Genomic DNA, 8996 nt, shown 5'->3' on the forward strand with positions numbered 1-8996 from the left:
GCGCCGGTTCCAGTCCTGGTTGCTCCTCTTCCAGTCCCGCTCTCTGCTGTGGCCCGGGAAGGCAGCGGAGGATGGCCCAGGTGCTTGGGCCCCTGCACCCTTGTGGGAGACCTGGAAGAAGCACCTGGCTCCTGGCTTCGGATCGGCGCAGAGCTGGCCGTAGCGGCCATTTGAGGAGTGAACCAATGGAAGGAAGACCTTTCTCTCTGTCTCTCTCTCTCTCACTGTCTATAACTCTACCTGTCAAGTAAATTTTGAAAAAAAGTTTTAATAAAGCTTAACCTCCTGTACCATCCTCCTCCCCCTTTCCTGGAGATAGCTTGGGTGGCTTTCATCTCTAATCAACTTGGTCTTCCTGCTGACTGCCCTTCCCTTAGGCTATCTCAGGACAAACCGCACCCTAAATTATCTCAAAGGCTCATCATGATTAACAAAAGACACTCCTATCACTTAGGACATTCCAAGAGTTTTAGATCTGCTGTGTGACAGGAGTGAAGGACAAAAACCAAATATATCTCATCTACCACGGGTGCAAATGGGAATTAGGACAATACACTGGTAGGCTTTAAAAAATTTTTTTTGGAAATTCATGAGTTTATGTTGCCTACTTAATTTTTTTTTTAGATTTATTCATTGTAAGGTCACCACAAAACACACCAAACACCGGGGTTAGAGGTAATGTTTATCATTGGCCAGGGAGGTGTTACTAAAATGGTGCAGTCTTATCTATGGTGCGATCTACACCCTGACACTATCCTAGGCTCTAGCCCCCACCACCATTGCTGGAAGCCAGGTGGCCACATGGCCCAACCACCAGTGTCAGCTCCACCCCCATCCTAATGGGATTTGTTGCTCTTACTTCCCTGCCTGCCCCCCCCCCCGCCCCAAGTTGTAAAAGGACCTGTTGCTGAACATGTGACTCTTTTTTTTTTTTTTTAAGATTTATTTATTTTATTTGAAATTCAAAGCTACACAGAGAGAGGAGAGGCAGAGAGAGAGAGAGAGCTCTCCCATCCGCTGGTTCACTCCCCAATTGGCCGCATCAGCTGGAGCTGCGCCCATTGAAAGCCAGGAGCTTCTTCCGGGTCTTCCCACACAGGTGCAGGGGCCCAAGGAGTTGGGCCATCCTCCACTGCTTTCCCAGGCAATAGCAGAGAGCTAGATCGGAAGTGGAACAGCTGGGACTCGAACCGGCGCCCATATGGGATGCTGGCACTGCAGGCAGCGGCCCTACCCGCTACACCACAGCGCCGGCCCCACGTGACTCTTTCTCTCCATCTCCTGATCTCCCCCACCTTGATCTCTCTCTTACGCTCTCCTTCTCCCTCTTTTCCTTCTTCACCCCTTCCCTCCAGCCTGCTGGTTTCCCCCAGTAAACCCTTTCCTTACTCCGGTGTTTGGTGTGTTTTGTGGCGGCCTTACAGGAGGGGAGAGGGCGAGAGTAAGAGAGTACCCATGTTCTGGAACAGGTCCTGTTCAACCTTTGCTGGGGGCAGGCAGGGAAGTAGGAGCAGCAAATCCCATTAAGGTGGGGGTGGAGCTGACACCAGTGGTTTGACTGTGGGGCTTAGAGCTTAAGATGGTGTCCAGAACCTAGATGGTGCCAGAGACAAGATGGCACCATTTTACTAACATTTATTTATTTGAAAGGCAGAGAGAGAGGTCTTCCATCTGCTGGTTCATTCCCCAGATGGCCGCCATGGCCAAGGCTGAGCTGATCAGGAGCTTCTTCTGGGTCTCCCACGTGGGTGCAGGGGCCCAAGCACTCAGACCATCATCTACTGCTTTCCCAGGCCGCAGCAGAGAGCTGGATTGGAAGTGGAGCAGCCGGGACTTGAACCAGCGCCCATATGGGATGCCGGCACTGCAGGCGGCGGCTTTACCCACTAAGCCACAGTGCTGGCCCCATGTTATCTACTTAAATTCTAATTTATTCTAACATGAAACCATTTAAAATATTCATTCCATTGTAAAATCAGATAAATTCTCTTTCCAGAATGATCTTTAATTTCTCATACTGACATTGGACCCTCATAATTCCTCACTTGTTTCATCAGTCAGCATTCCATAGTCACTTCATGGGCTAGGATGTCTGTCCTTCCACTTTCTCCTCTCCCCACTAACATGTTGTCAACCTTTCAGTATGAAACCGAAGCATAATAATCCCAGCTCCACAGTGCTCTGTGGCTCCAGAGTTGGCCTCTTGTAAAACTTGAGATATCCAGGCTGATCCCTATTTGTAATTATTCTAGATCACGTCATCAGAAACTTCATGTTATTTTTGTGTTTGAGACAGAATGCATTCTAGAATATTCACACATTTTTATTATAGTGCTTTTGCTTAAGTTACAAATGTTCTTTTTCTAAAAAAAAAAAAAAAAAGATTTATTTGAAAAGGGGAACAACAGACAGGAAGTCAGAGAGAGAGAGAGATCTTCTATCCACTGGTTCACTTCCCAAATGGCTGCAACAGCCAGGGCCGAGCTAGGCCAAAGCCAGGATCCAGGAACTCCATCCTGGTCACCATGTGAGTGGTAGGAACCCAACTACTTGTGCCGTTTTCCTCTGCTTCCCAGATACATTAGCTGGGAGCTGGATCAGAAGTGGAGCAGTTGAGATTTAAGCCAGCGCTCCCATATTAAATGCTGGCATCTCCAATGCCAACTTAACCTGCTGTACCACAACATCGGCCCCACAGTTGGTCTTCATAAGCAGTACAAAAGAATTTTCCATTAAGGTGAAGTGACACCCTGACAAGAGGGACTCCATTTTAGAACACTCAGGACTCCATCTTGAGAAAGCACCAGAGCATAGACACTCCCTAGCACGATTGCTCAAGCTTAAAACACATGGCCTGCGCCTGGATTAATGTCAAGATTGTAATTTGTCTATTGTCAAGATTGTAACTGATATTAGGCCTCAGGTCAGCTTGACCCTAGTAACCATGTATTCCCCCTCCCCATCCTAGCAACCATGTTCCCCCTCCTGTCTTTGTGGTTTTTGCTTTTATAAACCCTGTTACTTTGGGCTTTGGGGTCAAGAATTCTTTAGGGCATGAGCCTGCTCTCCACTGCTGGCAATAAAGGACCATCAGATTTTATTAATGTGTGGTGCTCCTCTGCACTCACTCAGGCACAACAAATTCAAACAGAGGAGGGCAGAAGATTGGAAGAGAAGCACTTGGGACAAGCATTTTTCAACTTATCAAGATTTGAGTACAATGATTTTTTTTTTTAAAGATCATTGTGGGGGTCGGCGCTGTGGCACAGAGGGTTAACGCCCTGGCCTGAAGTGCCAGCATCCCATATGGGCACCAGTTCGATACCTGGCTGCTCCACTTCTGATCCAGCTCTCTGCTATCGCCTGGGAAAGCAGTGGAGGATGGCCCAAGTCCTTGGGCCCCTGCACCGGTGTGGGGGACCGGGAAGAAGCTCCTGGCTCCTGGCTTCGGATTGGCGCATCTCCGGACATTGTGGCCATTTGGGGAGTGAACCAATGGAAAGAAGACCTTTCTCTCTCCCTCACTGTCTGTAATTCTACCTCTCAAATGAATAAATAAAATCTTTTAACAACAAAAAAAGATCATTGTGTACATTCTTAGTTTTTTTTTTTTTTCATTGTTGGAATTTGCTCAGGTTACGTAAAGTAATAGGATATTTGGAGGTTTTTTTTTTCCTCTTTAAAATTCATTTGAAAGGCAGTTATAGAGAGACAAGGACAGAGAAGAAAGAGATCTTCCATCTGCTGGTTCACTCCCTAAAAGGCCGAAACTACCAAGGTTGGGACAGGCAGAAGCCAGGAGGCCAGAGCTTCTTCCAGGGTCCCATGTGCAAGGAGCCCAAGCACTTGAGCCATCTTTTGCTGTCTTCCCAGGCACATTAGCAGGGAGCTGGATTAGAAGTGGAACAGCCAGGACTCCAACCAGCACTGCATGGGATGCCAGCACAGCAAACAGCTGCTTAACCCAGTATGCCACAGCGTCCACCCCTGGTTATTTGTTTTAAAGATATACACACAAGACACATAGGGAAGTCAAGAAGACAGATCACACACAGGCCTTGTGGGCTCATACCCCAAATCATGGGAAGAACAAGAATTACGGTAGAGTGTTTAGCAGACCTGGAATTAAGTTGAGAAGCACAAAATTTAACCAGGACCCAGTATAACTCTAGTTACTAGGTCATTTTATCACTCTTATATATCAATATATCTATTGACCCTTACTCTAATGCCCAAACATTCCCAAGGCTCAACTACTCTCTCTGACTACCAACTAGCTCATTGTTTATCTAAAGTTCAGCTTTAGATAAACTCATTGGTTCAGCTTAGATTGCTCCAAATTAGATGACTGGATGATTTCTCAGCATCCTCCTGCTTCAAAAGAACTCTCTTACTAGGCCTGCTCCTGCAGGCGGCTCTTGGTCAGAATGAAAGCCCAGATGTTGATGCAACTCTCAATCATGAGGCACTTGGGACTGCTCCAAAGACTGTGGACATGGCAAACATTGGGAAGACAGGCCAGCCCAGTGGCTATGGTCTGAAAGTTTGAGCTTCCCTCTCCAATTCCTACGTTCAAATCCTATCCCCTCACCCAGGGCAGACGCTGTGGTGAAGTGGGTTAACACCCTAGACTGAAGCGACAGCATCCCATATGTGCGCCGGTTCGAGTCCCAGCTGCTCCACTTCCCATCCAGTTCTCTGCTATGGCCTGGGATAGCAGTAGAAGATGCCCCAAGTCCTTGGGCCCCTACACCTGCATGGGAGACCGGGAAGAAGCTCCTGGCTCCTGGTTTCGGATCGGCATAGTTCCAGCTGTTGCAGCCAGTTGGGGAGTGAACCATCAGATGAAAGACCTCTCTCTCTCTCCCTGCCTCTCCTCTCTCTGTGTAACTCTGACTTTGAAGTAAAATAAATAAATCTTAAAAAAAAAAAAAAAAAACAACCACAAATCCTATCCCCCCAAGGCGATTGTACATGCATTAGGAGATGGGGGGCTTTGGGTGATGAGGTCATGAGGGAGCCCTTATGAATGGGTGAGAGAGAGAGAGAGAGATTTTCCTCCCATTTTGGGCATATGAGCACACAAGCAACGTGTGTGCAATCTGTAACCCAGAAGATGGTTTCCAGGAATAACCATGCTGCTCTGACCTTAGGCTCAGCGTCCATAATGGTGAAAAGCAAATGTGTGTTGCTTATAAGCCACCCAGTGTAAGGTGTTCTGTTGGAGCAGCCCAAGGGGCCACAGATACATTGCATAACCTAACCTCTTTGTACAAGTGGCCCTCTTCCTATCCCTCCAAGTCCCAGGAAAGCAAGATACCCAGTACGGCTCTGGGGACCTCTGCCTCCTCTTGGAAACTTGGATTTGCAACAGCAGCAGCATTCCATCCTCCTCAGTGAAGCAACAGCTGGCTGGAGCTGAGACCTGGGCTCATCCAGTTCACTTCACTCCTTTACTAATCCGGCCCTAGGCAAAGAAGCTTGACACTCCAAGAGAAACACAGTGCGGGCAGGTGGAAGTAACTCAGCTCTGAGGTGCCTGAGGACTTCAGCTGAGAGGGTGGAGAGGAAATGGAAAGGTGGAGAATAAACCTGAGACCCGGATATGGATGACGCGGGTCAAACTGGGAGATCAGACAGGTGAGAAGTTTGAGGGTCAGCGGAGGTGAGGAGAAAGGAGAGTAAGAGAGAAGGCACCTTGATTTCCAAATCTGCTTGACTTGCAGAGTAATGGCAGCCCTGATAGGAATCGGAAAATCCAGCTGGGACAATCTGGGGAGGAAACAGGTTCACTTTGGTTTATTAAAGTCTCATTTGTCAAGTTCTTCATTTTAGAGCCAGCTGAATTTAAACTTTTATGCTTTGTCACTCAGAAACATAAGAATCCCCAAATAATGAACTTGCTTTTTACTTACCTATGAACTGCTGATAAAAAAAAAAAAAAAAAAGTGTGTTCCAATTCTTGTTCAGTGCAAAGCGTAGAAATCCATGTATTTGATCATTCTGGTTATCTTTGATTATTTTACTTGACATCTCCAGAAAACAGGAGTAAAACTACTTCCAAGAAGTTTAAAATAAATGAAGGAAAATGGATTGAAACTTACTCTGCCAAATCTCATTTATTTTTCAGGTCCCAGGACACTCAATTAAATCCCGTCCTAGTCAGCTAAAACTCCACAAGGAAAAGGACATATTTCATCTTTACAAAACACCGCAGTGCCCCAGTTCTTCCCAGTTCTTACAGTATTTGAACTTACAGTAATCTGAGAGAGTAGGACTTCAGGTTCTAGAGTTCTTTCAAGTATATATGTTGGTTAATGGTTACAAAATAGACTGTTTTACAGAAATGTTGATGATTTGGAAGCCTAAGTAAGATTCTGGAAGGTTTCTTTCTTTAGACTGTGACTCTAGAATATAAAAAGAAAAATGGGATTTGCCACTAATTTTTTTTGGCCATTCTTCCTAAGAAAAGAACACTTTCATGTCCTTAAAATATCCAGAAAAATGTAGGGGAACAAAACAATCAAACTGACATTATCTGAGTTATCTTTGTCATATCTTTGTAAATCCTGGAATATTTAAGGTTTGTACAAGAAGACAAAACTGCCACTCCCTGTATTGCATCATTTAGGAAAATTTCTGGGCACACAGAGAAAGACTAAAAGAATGTATGGATCGCAGAACTGAAGCACAAGACAGCTACCTTCCCAGAGAAGCTCTGAGCGAACCTGTGCTGTTGGTATTATGCCAAGTTTTATCTTAGATATTGATTGTGACTTTCAGCCAACTCTGCCTCATTGCTATAAATGCTATATCTAAAATGATGTCATTAGCTTTCAGGTGAGAAGAGAGAATGCTATTTCAGCTAAACTAGTAAGTTAGCATATTCCAATTATTTTTTTAAATTTATTTATTTGAAAGGCAGAGTTATAGAAAGAGAGAGAAACAGAGAGAGAAAGATCTTACATCTACTGATTCACTCCCTACAATGGACACAGCAGCCGGGGCTGAGCCAGGTTGAAATCAGGAGCCAGGAGCTTCATTTAGGTCTCCTACATCAGTGCAGGGGCCCAATCACTTGGGCCATCTTCCGCTGCTTTTCCAGGCACAATGGCAGGGAGCTGGTTCAGAAGTGGAGTAGCAGGGACACAAATCAGTGCCCACATGGGATGCTGACATTACAGGTGGTGGCTTTACCCATTATGCCACAATTTTGACCTATCCAATTATTCTTTTTTATTTTTTTAGATTTATTTATTTATTTGAAAGAGTTACACAGAGAGAAGAGAGGCAGATAGAGAGAAAGAGGGAGGGAGAGAGAGAGAGAGAGAGAGGGGTCTTCCATCAACTGGTTCACTCCCCAATTGGGCACAATGACTGGAGCTGCGCTGATCTGAAGCCAGGAGCCAGGAGCTTCTTCAAAGTCTGCCATGTGGGTGCAGGGGACCAAGGACTTGGGCCATCTTCTACTGAATTCCCAGGCCATAGCAGAGAGCTGGATTGGAAGTAGAGCAGCAGGGTCTTTAACTGGCACCCATTTGGGACGCTGGCGCTTCAGGTCAGGGCGTAAACCCACTGCATCACAGTGCCAGCCCCCCAATTATTCTTAATATGTACAAAGGAATATAATGTGGTTAGTTTAAATATTGATATCCATATTTAAGTTTTCTTTTTTTAAAAGGGATTTATTTATTTGAAAGGAAGAATGACAAAGAAAGGAGAGAGAGAGAGAGAGAAACAAAGGGAGAGAGAGAGAGAATTACATTCTCTGGTTCACACCCAGAATGGCTGCATTTGCCAGGGTTGGACCAGGCCAAAGCCAGAAACTGGGAACTCCACTTCTCTCACATGGGTGGCAAGAACCCAAGTACATGAGCCATGTTCTGTTGCCTCACAAGATCTGTTAGTAGGAAACTATAAGAGGCTAGTGTTGTGGCATAGTGCCTGCAGCAATGGCATCCCATATGGGTGCTGGTTGGAATCCTGTATGCTCCATTTCTGATCCAGCACCCTGTTAATGGCCCCAGAAGGCAGTGGAAGATGGCCCACGTGCTTGGGCCCCTTACACCTATATAGGAGCCCTAGAAGAAGCTCCTGGTTCCTGGCTTCAGTCTGGCCTGGCCTCTCTCTCTCTGTGTCTCTCCCTCTCCAACTTTGCCTTTCAAATAATAATAATAATAAAAGATTTTAAATAAACTAGATTAGAAGCAAAGTAGCTGGACTCAAATCAGCACTACGGTGTGAAATGCAGATATCAACCCGGGACTTAACCCACTGAACTGCACCCTCATATTTAATTTCTTATGTTCTTTTACTTTTAATGTGCTTTAAGATACAGTCCAGCCATATAAGTTATTCCATAGTGACACTTGTTATCCAATAATATATGCCTGCATACAGAACCAGCAATCAGCTTCTAATTGCCAAATCCTAAAGCGTTAGTTGTCAGGCAAGGATCATCAGATTCTTAAAGATCAAATTAAAGAAATAACAGGACAATGGGAACTCGAACATAGATAGCAGAGGAAAACATTGTAAAGCCCCTCTAAATAATAACTTTAGAATGTGAGGAATATTGTGCATTCATGAAATAAAAATAAGAAGCTATAAAAAGGAAACAATGAAAAGAGCTATTGAAAAATGTAAAATATTTCTTTTATTATTATTATTATTATTATTATTATTTGACAGGCAGAGTTCGACAGTGAGAGAGAGAGAGAGACAGAGAGAGAGGTCTTCCTTCCATTGGTTCACCCCCCAAATGGCCGCTATGGCCGGTGCTGCGCCAATCTGAAGCCAGGAGCCAGGTGCTTCTTCCTGGTCTCCTATGCGGGTGCAGGGGTCCAAGCACTTGGGCCATCCTCCACTGCCTTTCTGGGCCACAGCAGAGAGCTGGACTGGAAGAGGAGCAGCTGGAACTAGAACCCAGCACCCACATGGGATGCTGGTGCCGGAGGCGGAGGATTAACCATGTGAGCCACAGCTCCAGCCCCGAA

This window comes from Oryctolagus cuniculus, chromosome 5, assembly GCF_964237555.1.
Source record: "Oryctolagus cuniculus chromosome 5, mOryCun1.1, whole genome shotgun sequence".
NCBI classification, from domain to species: domain Eukaryota; kingdom Metazoa; phylum Chordata; class Mammalia; order Lagomorpha; family Leporidae; genus Oryctolagus; species Oryctolagus cuniculus.